This window comes from Bombina bombina, chromosome 6 (genome assembly GCF_027579735.1).
Source record: "Bombina bombina isolate aBomBom1 chromosome 6, aBomBom1.pri, whole genome shotgun sequence".
NCBI lineage: Eukaryota > Metazoa > Chordata > Amphibia > Anura > Bombinatoridae > Bombina > Bombina bombina.
The window spans coordinates 120,022,519-120,038,637 of NC_069504.1; the positions used below are offsets into that span (position 1 = coordinate 120,022,519).

Here is a 16,119-nt window from a genome sequence, read left to right on the forward strand (position 1 = left end):
GCTGCGATGTAATGTGTCTCTAGAGTGGTGTAGTTCCCCAGAATAGTTTCAGAATCTCTCAAGAACCTGTTAATAGGTCTGCAAGCAAATGAAGACTCAAAATGACCAAAGGTGTCCAGTAAATCAAGAAAAAACAAAATAGTAACTCCATAAATAGGAGAATCCGGCTTGTCTCAGCAAAGAAGAAGACTGTTGATATTCTTCTTTGCTGAGACAAGCCGGATTCTCCTATTTATGGAGTAAGTTACTATTTTGTTTTTTCTTGACACCATATAGAGAAACATCACTGTACAGACCAGCGCCATCTATTTGACATTTTTCTAAATGTTTTCTTGTATGCGATCTTACAATTTGATCACAACTGGTGGTAATTGTCAAATCTCAGAAAGAGAAAAAAGGGGGGGGGGGATGAATTCTAAAATTTAACTTTTAATGAGTTGTATAAGTTTCAAAATAAAGGAAAACATTTAGTTTAAAATCACATACACAGGCCTAATTTTGCTATTGTTCACTTTGGTCTAAAGTGTCACATTCTTGTGTTCAACAGTGATAATGCTAGGATATGGCTGCCTGAAGGGTCAAATGAGCAAATGATCAAATGGAACCCTGGGTAGGGTTGAGCAATATAGTTCAAATGCTGATATTGGTAATAGTGTAATTCAACATGAAAGAGACTGTCTCTTTAAATGCGTATGTGGAGAGGGATTGATGCTGTTCCCTGTTGGGGAAAGAAAAACAGAATTTATGCTTACCTGATAAATTACTTTCTCTTACGGTGTATCCAGTCCACGGATTCATCCTTACTTGTGGGATATTCTCAATCCCTACAGGAAGTGGCAAAGAGAGCACACAGCAAGGCTGTCCATATAGCTCCCCTCAGGCTCCACCCCCCCAGTCATTCGACCGACGGTTAGGAGAAAAAGAGAAACTATAGGGTGCAGTGGTGACTGTAGTTTACTAAAATAAATTTGAACCTGACTTCATTGCCAGGGTGGGCCGTGGACTGGATACACCGTAAGAGAAAGTAATTTATCAGGTAATATAAACAATATACCAAACATCAGAATCAAAGAAAATGTGAATATAAATGTGATGATTCTAAAAAGAACCCAAAACAAAAGTACATATAAGGATATGTGTTTTTTCTTGTGCAGATTTCTGTATCTCTTGTGTCTTTTCTGTCCTTGACGATTTCTCAATAGAAGGGAGAGAGAAATAGCAACATAGTGTAATTCTGTGATGGTTAACAACAATGTATCAGGTTTGTGGCCAAATGCCTACTCACATGTACTTGAGCTTACGACCAAGCTCAGGGGAATGCGCACACCCACTTTATACTGGTGGGTAAACAGTACTCTCACGATGGATATGATAAAAGATATTTATTTAAAATATATAATAAAAACGTCACAAATGCGATACACAGCAACTAGTACAGAGGTTAATAGAGCCTTATATTGTAATATTGCTCACAAAAGTCAACTCCTACTGCAGGATGTCAGCGGATTCAGGCAGCAGAAATTTAGCCGCTGCACTGATCACCTTAGACCCAAATGGGAGTGGCTCCTCCTACAGGTGTGATCGCAAGTGTATAGACGCCCAGAAGAGTAGAGAAATCCAACGATCGTTTCGCTTTGCAGCTTTTTCAAGGATATCCTTGAAAAAGCTGCAAAGCGAAACGATCGTTGGATTTCTCTACTCTTCTGGGCGTCTATACACTTGCGATCACACCTGTAGGAGGAGCCACTCCCATTTGGGTCTAAGGTGATCAGTGCAGCGGCTAAATTTCTGCTGCCTGAATCCGCTGACATCCTGCAGTAGGAGTTGACTTTTGTGAGCAATATTACAATATAAGGCTCTATTAACCTCTGTACTAGTTGCTGTGTATCGCATTTGTGACGTTTTTATTATATATTTTAAATAAATATCTTTTATCATATCCATCGTGAGAGTACTGTTTACCCACCAGTATAAAGTGGGTGTGCGCATTCCCCTGAGCTTGGTCGTAAGCTCAAGTACATGTGAGTAGGCATTTGGCCACAAACCTGATACATTGTTGTTAACCATCACAGAATTACACTATGTTGCTATTTCTCTCTCCCTTCTATTGAGAAATCGTCAAGGACAGAAAAGACACAAGAGATACAGAAATCTGCACAAGAAAAAACACGTATCCTTATATGTACTTTTGTTTTAATTTATCAGGTAAGCATAAATTCTGTTTTCTCTTACATGGTGTATCCAGTCCACGGATTCATCCTTACTTGTGGGATACCAATACCAAAGCTTTAGGACACGGATGAAGGGAGGGAACAAGTCAGGTAACCTAAACGGAAGGCACCACTGCTTGCAAAACCTTTCTCCCAAAAATAGCCTCCGAAGAAGCAAAAGTATCGAATTTGTAAAATTTGGCAAATGTATGCAGTGAAGACCAAGTCGCTGCCTTACAAATCTGTTCAACAGAAGCCTCATTCTTGAAAGCCCATGTGGAAGCCACAGCTCTGGTGGAATGAGCTGTAGTTCGTTCAGGAGGCTGCTGTCCAGCAGTCCCATAAGCCAATCGGTTCTGCTTTTCAGCCAGAAGGAAAGAAAGGTAGCAGTCCCTTTCTGACCTCTCCTCTTAACAGAATACACAACAAACAAGGATGATGTTTGTCTGAAATCTTTAGTTGCTTTTAAATAGAATTTTAAAGCACGAACCACATCAAGATTGTGCAACAGTCGTTCCGTCTTAGAAACTGGATTAGGGCACAGAGAAGGAACAATGATTTCCTGGTTAATATTCTTATTAGAAACCACTTTTGGAAGGAAACCAGGTTTGGTACACAAAACAACCTTATCTGCATGGAACACCAGATAGGGTGAATTACACTGCAAAGCAGACAATTCAGAAACTCTTCGTGCAGAAGAAATAGCTACTAAAAACAAAACTTTCCAAGATAATAACTTAATATCTATGGAATGCAAAGGTTCAAACGGAACCCCTTGAAGAACCTTGAAGAAAGAGGAGCCACAGGTCTGTAGACAGGCTTGATTCTAACTAGTGCCTGTGCAAACGCCTGAATGTCTGGTACAGCTGCCAGACGCTTGTGTAACAGGACAGACAGAGCAGATATCTGTCCCTTTAAGGAACTAGCTGACAGACCTTTCTCCAAACCTTCTTGGAGAAAAGACAATATCCTTGGAATCCTAACCTTACTCCACGAGTGTGATATTCCTTTTAGGATTATCCCCTCCCTCCTAATTAACTTTCCTTTATAGGGCAGTAACTTTCAACACTCATTGCCTGAATATTGAAGCTCACAGTTACGTTTGCTTCCTTGTGCCATTCCTACTTGCTAATTGTAGATACAGCTGATTCCCTTGAGGATTTTCTACCTGACATCGTCTTCAGATTCATACGCATCCGGATCTACATCCTCAGCGTTCCGGAAACCAAGCCGCGCACACACAGCTTCTCACCGCCATCGGCGGTCACTGCTTAGCTCTGCTCTTATCGGATCTTTGTGGGGTATTGTATGTTGGCTATCTGGATAATACTTACCTTGCTTTGTATCCTCTAATTTACCTCACGTTTGAACTGACTTACTCTGTGCAGCAATGTTATACTTACGTTCCTAATTCAGTATAAGTTGTGCCATATAAAACCGCAACAAACTCTGCTCACTACTATCAGTAAAGTTTGGAACATCCAATTATGATATATTGTTTGTGTGGTTTGGATTGCTTGGAACTGTATATATTTTAGAATGTCTGTGTGTGTGCGTGAAGACAGGTTTTGACTTCAATACCTTTGAATTGCTATCTCAATATTAATTCTACCTGACTAAAAGTTATACCTACTCAGCTGTCTCAAACCTTTATGTTATTTACTAAAAGATTTCAAAAGTAACAATCTCACAGTATCTATTCAGGTAATTTAAACTACCATTACCTGCTTAGTTTACAAAAGAGAAACACATCCTTTATTTATTGAAGGATTTTTGTTATATTTCAAACCCTTAATACAAAAGTGAACCAGTTGCTACATAATATTCAGGCCTAAAAAATAAGGGTTTATTTATATAACAACCTAACATGAATCCTCAGGAAGTAAAGAATGAGTTAACTAATATATATCAAAAACTAGACTATTTAAATAAAGGGTTAACTGAAGTGCAAGCAGAAACTGCTGCATTGAGAGCTTTACTAAAAGACTGTTTGCCTACTAAAAGTGCTGAAAGCCCAGAACCACATGTTCATTATCCCCAACCATTTACTGGTAAAAGGAATGAGTTTAGGGACTTTAAAAATGCCTGCCATCTACTTTTTTCTCTAAGACCACGTACATATCATACAGAGAGAATCAAAGTATGCACAACCATTTCCTTTTTACAAGGGGAACCAAGAACATGGGCTAATAGGTTTTTTGAAAGTAATAATCCTATCCTAGATTCACTACAAGATTTTTTTCGAGCACTCACAAACCTATATGAGGATTCCAACAGTCAAATCACTGCAGATACAAAATTACGTTCCTTAAAGCAAGGAAAAAGAACCATTGAGGAATACACAACTGAATTCCAAATGTGGGCAGAAGACTCTCAATGGAATGAGATTAGTTTGCGTACTCAATTTCGCTTAGGATTGTCAGAAAACTTAAAAGACGAACTCTCCCGCCTGGATGCCCCTGACAGTCTTCTCTCTCTTATAAAACTCAGTACAACTTTAGATAGAAGACTCCGTGAAAGAAAGGCTGAAAAAGCAGGTTATGATGTCATACCAAAACGTCCCTTTAACTATACCTCTACTCAGGAAAGACCTAGTACCATTACGCCTATGGAAATTGGAGTCATCAAAGGTCCCCTCACACCAGAGGAAAAAGCCAGGAGAAGAATGGAAAATTTGTGTCTCTACTGTGCTCATAAAGAGCATACTGTTTCTTCATGTCCTCAACTTCTGAAGCAAAAGAAGGGTAAGCTAACCCACAGCACTCATTTATTTAATCTAACATTGGAAACACAAATGACTTTGTTTTTTTCATTACAGTGGGACCAGAAAAACATTCAATCTAAAGCTTTGGTTGATTCAGGGGCCTCACGGAGTTACATAGATACTACCTTTGTTAAGAATAATAAAATACCTATTGTGTGTAAAGCAAAACCTCTCTTTGTTAAATTAATAGATGGTTCACTAATACAACAAGGTCCAATAACTCATCACACTATACCTTTACTTATAACCACTAAGGAAGGTCATACTGAATATATCTCATTTGATTTAATTCCTATATCATTACACACAATAATCCTGGGGTTTTCCTGGTTGCAGAAACACAACCCGAATATAGACTGGTCTCAAAATAAAATAACACTAAGTTCTTCTTATTGTTTGAAGACCTGTTACCCACACTGTACCATAGCTACTCTAGAGAATGGGATACCCAGACCTTATCAGGATCTGGCAGAGGTTTTTGACCTTAAAGAGGCAGAAAGTCTTCCCCCACACAGGGAGTTCGATTGCCCGATAGATCTAATACCTGGGTCACAAGTTCCACATGGGAAAATATATCCCCTCTCTCAAACCGAACTAGCTTTTGTAAGAACCTACTTAGACGATAATCTGCGCAAAGGGTTCATTTCACATTCTACTTCCCCTGCAGCAGCAGGTATGTTTTTAGTTAAAAACAAGGATGGGACGATACGTCCTATTATTGACTACAGAGCACTAAATGATATTACCTTAAAGAACAGATACCCACTACCCTTAATTCCTGAGCTTCTTGAACGCTTACATGGCGCCACCATCTATTCTAAACTTGATTTGAAGGGTGCTTATAATTTAATTAGAATCAAACAAGGTGACGAATGGAAAACAGCGTTTAGAACACGTTATGGGCTATATCAATACAATGTGATGCCTTTCGGCCTAAGTAATGCGCCCGCTACATTCCAACATTTTATTAACGAAATCTTTCGAGATTTGTTGGATGTATGTGTTATAATTTATTTGGATGACATCCTCATTTATTCTAAAACATTACAAGATCATGAGAAACATGTACGTTGGGTGCTTACTAGGCTAAAAGACCATAAACTATACGCTAAGCTTGAGAAATGTTCTTTTCACGTTCAAGAAATTAAGTTCTTGGGTTATATTATAACACCAAATAAAATCATGATGGATCCAGAAAAGGTTTCTGCAATTGTAAATTGGCCAGTTCCCACAACTGTTAAAGCTCTACAAAGATTCATTGGGTTCTCAAATTTTTATCGTCGTTTTATTAAAGATTTTTCACTAATTGTAAAACCGTTAACACAACTAACAAGTAAGAAACAGAGATTTACTTGGACCAAGGAAGCTCAATTATCTTTTGAGACTCTAAAGAATCAATTCATTAATGCACCAGTTTTAACATTACCCAACTTTGATACACAATTTATTCTTGAAGTAGACGCCTCAAATACTGGTATTGGGGCAATTCTTTCACAAAAGAATAAAGATAAAACAGAAACCCATCCCATAGCCTTCTATTCAAGAATGCTCACTACTGCTGAAAAGAACTATACTATAGGGGATAAAGAATTACTGGCAATAAAATGTTCACTGGAACATTGGAGACATCTCCTTGAAGGTTCAAATCTCCCTTTCATAATTTTCACTGATCACAAGAACTTAGAATACTTAAAGAAAAGTAAAACACTTAATTCACGACAGGTCCGTTGGTCCATCTTTTTAGACCGGTTTAATTTTTTAATTACATATAAACCAGGGAAACGCCTTATCTAGAATGTATGAAAAAGATCTGTCTGATGACCCTGAGTTTGTAATCCCTGAAGAAAGATTCATAGGAGTTATATCTTCTCTAGAACAAGAAATACTTGAGGTTCTAAATAAAGACCCTAACATACCTGGATCTTGTGATAAAGATCCACAGACGGGACTATATTATTACAAAAGGAAGTTGTTCATTCCTGAATCTTTAAGGAACACTATCCTTAAACAAACCCATGATGGAACTTTAGCTGGTCACCTGGGAATCCAAAAAACCATAGAATTAACTAGAAGAAATTTCTGGTGGCCTGGGATGAACCACACAATTTACCTATACATAACAAACTGTGATGTTTGTGCTAGAAACAAGATCTCCCATAAAAAACCCATAGGCCTCTTAAGACCTCTGCCTATCCCAGATAAACCATGGGAGACCATATCTATGGATTTTATTGTTGATCTCCCTAAATCTCAACATCACACTACCATACTAGTTGTAATAGATCATCTAACGCGTCTGGCTCATTTCATACCTATGAAAGGATTGCCTTCCGCTCTTGCAACAGCTACAGCCTTTTTGAATCAAATTGTAAGATTACATGGATTACCCACCGTAATAATTACGGACAGGGGTACACAATTCACCTCTTCTTTCTGGAAATCCCTATGCATATTACTAAAAGTAGATAGTAGATACACTACTGCATTCCATCCCCAAACAAATGGACTTACAGAAAGAACGAATCAAACCCTTGAACAATATCTTAGGTGTTTCATTACCTACTTACAAGATGATTGGATTGATTATATCCCCATGGCAGAATTTTCTTACAACAATTCTGTTTCCACTTCTCTTAAAATGTCACCTTTCTTTGCTACTTATGGATTTAATCCCAATACCGTATCTCTTTCTAGAAAAGAAGTAAACTCACCTAGTGCCACAGAATTCACCAATTCTTTACAAGAAAGGTTAGATCAATTGAAGGATTCTCTCTCAAAGGCAAAAGACTATCAAAAACGTAACTATGATAAACATCATAGTCCAAGTCCCACTTATCAAATTGGTGATCAAGTTCTACTATCCATCAGGAACCTTAAGTTGCAAATACCATGTAAAAAACTTGTCAATCAATTTTTAGGACCTTTTACGATTGATAAGATCATCAACCAGAACGCAGTTAGACTCATTTTGCCTGATTCATATAAAATACATTCCACATTTCATGTGTCTCTCATTAAACCTTATTCTGCTAAAGACCATCAAGGTATTAATCTAAGACCCCCGCCTATCTTGGTGGAGAATCAGGAAGAATTTGAAGTTGAGTCTATTCTTGATTCCAGAGTAAGACGACATAAGCTGGAATATTTAATAAAGTGGAAAGGTTATGGTCCGGAGGAAAATTCTTGGCAAAGGTCTACTGAGATACATGCACCTCGTCTGGTTACTGCTTTTCACCGTCGTTACCCAGAGAAACCTCGGATGGAATCCCCTGAGGTGATTCCTTGACTGGGGGGATCTGTGATATTCCTTTTAGGATTATCCCCTCCCTCCTAATTAACTTTCCTTTATAGGGCAGTAACTTTCAACACTCATTGCCTGAATATTGAAGCTCACAGTTACGTTTGCTTCCTTGTGCCATTCCTACTTGCTAATTGTAGATACAGCTGATTCCCTTGAGGATTTTCTACCTGACATCGTCTTCAGATTCATACGCATCCGGATCTACATCCTCAGCGTTCCGGAAACCAAGCCGCGCACACACAGCTTCTCACCGCCATCGGCGGTCACTGCTTAGCTCTGCTCTTATCGGATCTTTGTGGGGTATTGTATGTTGGCTATCTGGATAATACTTACCTTGCTTTGTATCCTCTAATTTACCTCACGTTTGAACTGACTTACTCTGTGCAGCAATGTTATACTTACGTTCCTAATTCAGTATAAGTTGTGCCATATAAAACCGCAACAAACTCTGCTCACTACTATCAGTAAAGTTTGGAACATCCAATTATGATATATTGTTTGTGTGGTTTGGATTGCTTGGAACTGTATATATTTTAGAATGTCTGTGTGTGTGCGTGAAGACAGGTTTTGACTTCAATACCTTTGAATTGCTATCTCAATATTAATTCTACCTGACTAAAAGTTATACCTACTCAGCTGTCTCAAACCTTTATGTTATTTACTAAAAGATTTCAAAAGTAACAATCTCACAGTATCTATTCAGGTAATTTAAACTACCATTACCTGCTTAGTTTACAAAAGAGAAACACATCCTTTATTTATTGAAGGATTTTTGTTATATTTCAAACCCTTAATACAAAAGTGAACCAGTTGCTACAACGAGTAACCCTTGGATTCACACCAACAAAGATATTTCCGCCATATCTTATGGTAAATTTTCCTGGTGACAGGCTTTCTGGCCTGTATCAGAGTATCTATAACTGATTCAGAGAAACCACGCTTAGCTAGAATTAAGCGTTCAATCTCCAAGCAGTCAGTTGCAGAGAAACTAGATTTGGATGCTTGAAAGGACCTTGAATTAGAAGATCCTGCCTCAATGGCAGTTTCCATGGTGGGACCGATGACATGTCCACTAGGTCTGCATACCAAGTCCTGCGTGGCCATGCAGGTGCTATCAAAATTAACGAAGCCTTCTCCTGTTTGAAGAAGAGGAAACGGTGGAAAGACATAAGCTAGACTGAATGACCAAGGCGCTATTAATGCATCTATCAATGCCGCCTTGGGATCCCTGGATCTGGATCCATAAAGGGGAAGTTTGGCGTTCTGACGGGACGCCATCAAATCCAATTCTGGAGTGCCCCATAGCTGGGTCAGCTGAGCAAAAGCCTCCGGGTGGAGTTCCCACTCCCCCGGATGAAAAGTCTGACGACTTAGAAAATCCGCCTCCCAGTTGTCTACCCCTGGGATGTGAATTGCAGATAGATGGCAGGAGTGATCCCCCGCCCATTTGATGATCTTGGATACTTCCTTCATCGCTAGGGAACTCTTTGTTCCTCCCTGATGATTGATGTACGCTACAGTCGTGATGTTGTCCGACTGAAATCTGATGAATTTGGCCTCCGCTAGTTGAGGCCACGCCTGGAGCGTATTGAATATCGCTCTCAGCTCCAAAATGTTAATCGGGAGAAGAGATTCTTCCCGAGACCATAGCTCCCTGAGCTTTCAGGGAGTCCCAGACCGCACCCCAGCCTAACAGACTGGCATCGGTCGTAACAATGATCCACTCCGGCCTGCGGAAACTCATTCCCTGAGACAGGTGATCCTGAGACAACCACCAGAGAAGAGAGACTCTGGTTTTCTGGTCCATTTGTATTTGAGGAGACAAATCTGCATAATCCCCATTCCACTGTTTGAGCATGCACAGTTGCAGTGGTCTGAGATGAATTCGGGCAAAAGGGACTACGTCCATTGCCGCAACCATTAGACAGATTACCTTCATGCACTGAGCCACAGAAGGCCTAGGAATGGAATGAAGAACTCGGCAAGTATTCAAAAGTTTTGACATCCTGACTTCTGTCAGAAAGATTTTCATTTCTACCGAGTCTATTAGTGTTCCCAGGAAGGGAACCCTTGTGAGCGGGGACAGAGAACTTTTTTCTATGTTCACCTTCCACCCGTGAGACCTTAGAAAGGCCAGAACAATATCCGTATGAGCCTTGGCTCTGTGAAAAGACGACGCCTGTATTAAGATGTCGTCTAGGTAAGGTGCTACTGCAATGCCCCGTGGTCTTAGTACCGCTAGAAAGGACCCTAGCACCTTTGTGAAAATTCTGGGAGCGGTGGCCAACCCGAAAGGAAGGGCCACGAACTGGTAATGTTTGTCCAGAAAGGCGAACCTTAGGAACTGATGGTGATCTTTGTGGATAGGGATATGTAGGTACGCATCCTTTAGATCCACGGTAGTCATATATTGACCTTCCTGGATCATCGGCAAGATTGTCCGAATGGTTTCCATCTTGAAAGACGGAACTCTGAGGAATTTGTTCAGAATTTTTAGATCCAGGATTGGCCTGAAAGTTCCTTCCTTTTTGGGAACTACGAACAGGTTTGAGTAAAAGCCCAGTCCTTGTTCTGCAATTGGAACTGGGTGTATCACTCCCATTTTTTTTGCGACAGCAGAGGTTGCAGCAGGTCCGCTCCTGAAGTTGCGAAAGGAGCGAAAATTAGCCTTGTTTTTGGCCTTAAACGGCCTATCTTGTGGAAGGGCATGGCCCTTTCCCCCAGTGATATCCGAAATAATTTCTTTCAGCTCTGGGCCAAACCGGGTTTTCCCCTTGAAAGGAATATTTAACAGTTTCGTGTTGGACGACACATCTGCCGACCACGATTTGAACCAAAACGCTCTTCGCGCCATGATGGCAAAACCTGAGTTTTTCGCCGCTAACTTAGCTAATTGTAAAGCGGCATCAGTGATAAAAGAATTAGTCGTATGAAGTCTCCCTCTGGAGCGACTCCTCCAGAGCCTCAAACCAAAATGCTGCTGCAGTAGTTACCTGAATAATGCAGGCAATTGGTTGAAGAAGAAAACCTTGCTGAACAAATATTTTCTTCAGCAATCCTTCCAATTTTTTATCCATAGGATCTTTGAAAGCACAACTGTCCTCTATTGGTATAGTTGTACGCTTAGCAAGTGTTGAAACAGCTCCCTCTACCTTAGGGACCATCTGCCACGCGTCCCGCCTGGGGTCGTTTATGGGGAACATTTTCTTAAAGATAGGGGGGGACAAACGGTACACCTGGTCTCTCCCACTCCCTAGTCATAATATCCGCCACCCTCTTTTGGATCGGAAATGCCTCAGTGTATACAGGGACCTCTAAAAACCTGTCCATTTTACACAGTTTTTCTGGGACCACCATGGGGTCACAATCATCCAGCGTAGCTAAAACCTCCTTAAGCAGGACGCGGAGGTGTTCCAGCTTAAATTTAAACGCTAAGGAATCTGACTCTGCCCGCTGAGAAACTTTTCCTGTGTCAGAAATTTCTCCCTCAGACAGACCGTCTCTCACTGCTACCTCTGAGTGTTGTGAGGGTACTACAGATAAATCATCCAAAGCTTCTGATTGCTCATCCTCTGTATTTAAAACTGAGCTATCGCGCTTTCTTGGAAAAACTGGCAGTTTGGATAAAAATGATGCAAGGGAATTATCCATTACTGCTGCTAATTGTTGTAAAGTAATAGGGGCCAATGCGCTAGATGTACTAGGCATCACTTGCGTGGGCGTAACTGGTGTCGACACATGGGGAGAGGAAGAAGGACTATCCTCATTACCTTCTGTTAAAGAATCATCTTGGGCTACATTTTTAAGAGTCACTGCATGGTCTTTAAAATGCTTAGATGTTTTAGCACACTTTAAATACAAATGCAATGGGGGTACCGCCATGGCTTTTAAACATAAAGAACAAGGTCTATCTGAAGGCTCAGACATGTTTGACAGACTTAGACAGCACTACAAAACAGTAAAAGTCACTTTTTGAAAAAACGTTACTGTGTCTTTAAATAATAAAAAGCACACACTTTTTTACCAAATCACCAAAAAACATCCGATCTTTTTCACCACATGATCCCAATGCTTTGAAATGATTGCACACAAATTTTCAAATCAATTAACCCCTTAATGCCCAAACCGGAGCAAATTTAAGTAAACTACCGGTTTAACACACTACAGCACGGTGCATTGCTGTGGCCCTACCTTCCTTTTGGGTTATTTGTAGAAGAAAATAAGCCTCCCTGAAGTCCTCCTGTACTCTCAGGACTCTACACGTGAAGCTGCATGAAGCTGCCTTGCCAAACAACTGCACAACTGAGGCGCGAAAATGAGGCCCCCTCCCTCTTCATTCCGGAGTTATGGGGCCTTCCTGAGTCCGATTAGGTGTCTTACAATATGCCAGGTGTAATAAAAAAAAACAAAAGTGTTCCAACGTCTAAAACATTGAATAAATGTAAGATTACACTAATAAAGTAATCGATTTAGCCCATCACAGTGTCTACCAGTATTTAAGCCCTTCACAAAAGCCATCCTTCTATACTGCGTCTCAGAAAATGGCTTACCTTCCCACATGGGGATTTCTATCAGTCTTCTAGCATTACCAGGTCTTGTTAGAAAAAAATGACTGAGCATACCTTAAGCAGTTAAGATATCCAGTGTAAGGGCGCACCACAGAGACACTTAGTCCAATTTAAAAGTTACTTTTCTTTATTTCGGCACAAGTGTAAAAGCATAAAGTAAGGCACGCAGGCCCAGCAGGCTCACAGGTAAAAACATAACACAGGTGTGTCAGATAGTCAAGCAGACATGTTTCGTGAGCATGCTCACTTGTTCACTGCATGTTAGGCTAGTCTGACACACCTTTACTTATACCACAATTTTAAAGACACAGTATGATTTAGAGTAATTTATGCCATGGTATAATTAACTAAGGACCCTAAACAGTATACAAGAGTTTATAAATACTATAAATCAAACAGATGTAAATCAAGCAAAAATGTAAACCTGTTATTCATGATAATTAAATACTTCTGTTAAATGTTTCTAGAGAGGATGTTTATTTCTGTCTGCAATTGTAAAATTTATGTATACCTCTCCCTCTGTATGAATTATTTTAACACATATCAAAAAGATAATTAGTCCTACTTTAAACCTTTGGAATTTATTGTCAATAAGAGGAATATATAAATCCTATAAGGGGATATTTTATAAAGGTCTGTGATTACATGCATAAGAAGAAATGCTGTTATTAAGTGAATAAATCAAGGTCCCTCCTCATATTTAAACCTAAGGGGTTACTTGTCTTAAGGGAAAAAATCCAATAGACCTCTCGTTTATTTAGTTTATCCTCCCTGTTGCCTCCTCTTCTCCAATGGGGTACATGATCAATTCCCTGTAAAATTAAACTAGACATGTCTGAATCATGAAGACTTTTAAAGTGTCTTGAAATTGGAGTGTCAGATTTCTCATCTTTCCCAGAACGTAAGTGTTCTAGGAACCTGTCTTTGATGGGGCGCTTCGTTTTACCAACATACTGACAATTGCAAATTGTGCATGTCAAAAGATAAACCACATGTGTGGTGTTACAGTTGATAAAAAAATTTATCTTGTGATCATTTTTTGTTGTACTAGAGTGAAAAGTATTACCCTCTAAAGCATGTTCACAGGTTGTGCAATCCTTTCTTCTGCATTTATAAAAGCCTTTCTTTCCTTGGAGCCAATTAGTGTTAGTTTTATTTTTATTCATTACATCAGATGGTGATAGATGATTGGCTAAGGTTTTACCTCTCCTAGGTATAAAGTTTATTCCCTGCTGCACTATCTCCTTCAGAATGGGATCTGTGTATAGAATGGGAACACTTTCCCTTATTATGTCACAGATTTTGTAGTAATCTGTACTGTAGGTGGTTATAAATTTAGGTGCAGTAGTCATGACTTGCTTTTCTTTCTTTTTTCTTGATCCCATTCTGAAGGAGATAGTGCAGCAGGGAATAAACTTTATACCTAGGAGAGGTAAAACCTTAGCCAATCATCTATCACCATCTGATGTAATGAATAAAAATAAAACTAACACTAATTGGCTCCAAGGAAAGAAAGGCTTTTATAAATGCAGAAGAAAGGATTGCACAACCTGTGAACATGCTTTAGAGGGTAATACTTTTCACTCTAGTACAACAAAAAATGATCACAAGATAAATTTTTTTATCAACTGTAACACCACACATGTGGTTTATCTTTTGACATGCACAATTTGCAATTGTCAGTATGTTGGTAAAACGAAGCGCCCCATCAAAGACAGGTTCCTAGAACACTTACGTTCTGGGAAAGATGAGAAATCTGACACTCCAATTTCAAGACACTTTAAAAGTCTTCATGATTCAGACATGTCTAGTTTAATTTTACAGGGAATTGATCATGTACCCCATTGGAGAAGAGGAGGCAACAGGGAGGATAAACTAAATAAACGAGAGGTCTATTGGATTTTTCCCCTTAAGACAAGTAACCCCTTAGGTTTAAATATGAGGAGGGACCTTGATTTATTCACTTAATAACAGCATTTCTTCTTATGCATGTAATCACAGACCTTTATAAAATATCCCCTTATAGGATTTATATATTCCTCTTATTGACAATAAATTCCAAAGGTTTAAAGTAGGACTAATTATCTTTTTGATATGTGTTAAAATAATTCATACAGAGGGAGAGGTATACATAAATTTTACAATTGCAGACAGAAATAAACATCCTCTCTAGAAACATTTAACAGAAGTATTTAATTATCATGAATAACAGGTTTACATTTTTGCTTGATTTACATCTGTTTGATTTATAGTATTTATAAACTCTTGTATACTGTTTAGGGTCCTTAGTTAATTATACCATGGCATAAATTACTCTAAATCATACTGTGTCTTTAAAATCGTGGTATAAGTAAAGGTGTGTCAGACTAGCCTAACATGCAGTGAACAAGTGAGCATGCTCACGAAACATGTCTGCTTGACTATCTGACACACCTGTGTTATGTTTTTACCTGTGAGCCTGCTGGGCCTGCGTGCCTTACTTTATGCTTTTACACTTGTGCCGAAATAAAGAAAAGTAACTTTTAAATTGGACTAAGTGTCTCTGTGGTGCGCCCTTACACTGGATATCTTTACATTTGTTTTGTAAGTTGGCAGACTTACTCTTTGGGCTGCATAACAGGACAAACTGAAATTACACCCACTCTCCATTGAGCCGTTTGGAGGACTGATTACTCCACCCCCTGCAGTCATCGCGTAGGGAGCGGTGAGCTGTGCGCTACTCACACAGAACAACTGTGTACCTTAAGCAGTTAAGCCTGCAAACTGTTCCCCGCAACTGAAGTTTTCCGTTACTCAACAGTCCTGCGTGGGAACAGCAATGGATTTTAGTTACTGGTGCTAAAATCTTTTTCCTCTCAGCAGAAATCTTCATCACTTTCTGCCTCAGAGTAAATAGTACAAACCGGCACTATTTTAAAATAACAAACTCTTGATTGAAGAAATAAAAACTTCAAATCTAACACCACATACTCTTTACCCTCCCGTGGAGATGCTACTTGTTAGAGCGGCGGAGCCTGAGGGGAGCTATATGGACAGCCTTGCTGTGTGCTCTCTTTGCCACTTCCTGTAGGGATTGAGAATAGCCCACAAGTAAGGATGAATCCGTGGACTGGATACACCACGTAAGAGAAATTAAACTCTGTAAATGTAGTATTCTTAAATAATAACCTGCTTGTAATTCAGAACAGTATTGTAGATTATACGCAATATATAGCCGACAATAGAAGATTACTTTCTTAAGGAATAGATATTAGTCTAAACACACAGCACCACTTT

The 16,119-nt window shown here is 39.4% G+C and overlaps 1 protein-coding gene across 3 annotated transcripts in view; it reads right to left on the reverse strand.

The window, feature by feature from the left end:
* LRRK2 (leucine rich repeat kinase 2) overlaps positions 1-16,119 on the reverse strand; it is a 649,887-nt gene that overhangs the window by 394,486 nt on the left and 239,282 nt on the right. The gene's annotated exons all lie outside the window — the stretch shown is intronic.